Raw genomic sequence first — 397 nt, forward strand, 5'->3', positions numbered from 1 at the left:
GGTCAACTTCTATTCCTCTTTCACTGACGATGAAACCCAGTAGCTTTCCTGAAGTGACTTCAAAAGTGTACTTTACTGGATTTAATCTGAACTGAAATTTTCGTAACCTCTTGAATAATCTTTCAAGATTGGTTGCATGATCCTCTGTTTTGCGAGCTTTTACAATCATATTGTCAGGACCTGGAACTCCTATCGAACCCGTGACAACCGCCGCGACGTCTCGATAAGCACTCATTACCCCGAATGCCGATCGAAACCCTGCAAGGCTTAGCATCAACTTCCACATCTCCCCGGTGAGCGACAGTTATTAAATCTCGTATTTCAAGAAATCATAAGTTGTTTCCAACTCAAAATAATAAAATATTATTTTTTAGCTCATAGGGGCATTTTCGTCATT

Source organism: Theobroma cacao, chromosome 10 (assembly GCF_000208745.1).
Source record: "Theobroma cacao cultivar B97-61/B2 chromosome 10, Criollo_cocoa_genome_V2, whole genome shotgun sequence".
Classification (NCBI taxonomy): Eukaryota; Viridiplantae; Streptophyta; class Magnoliopsida; order Malvales; family Malvaceae; genus Theobroma; species Theobroma cacao.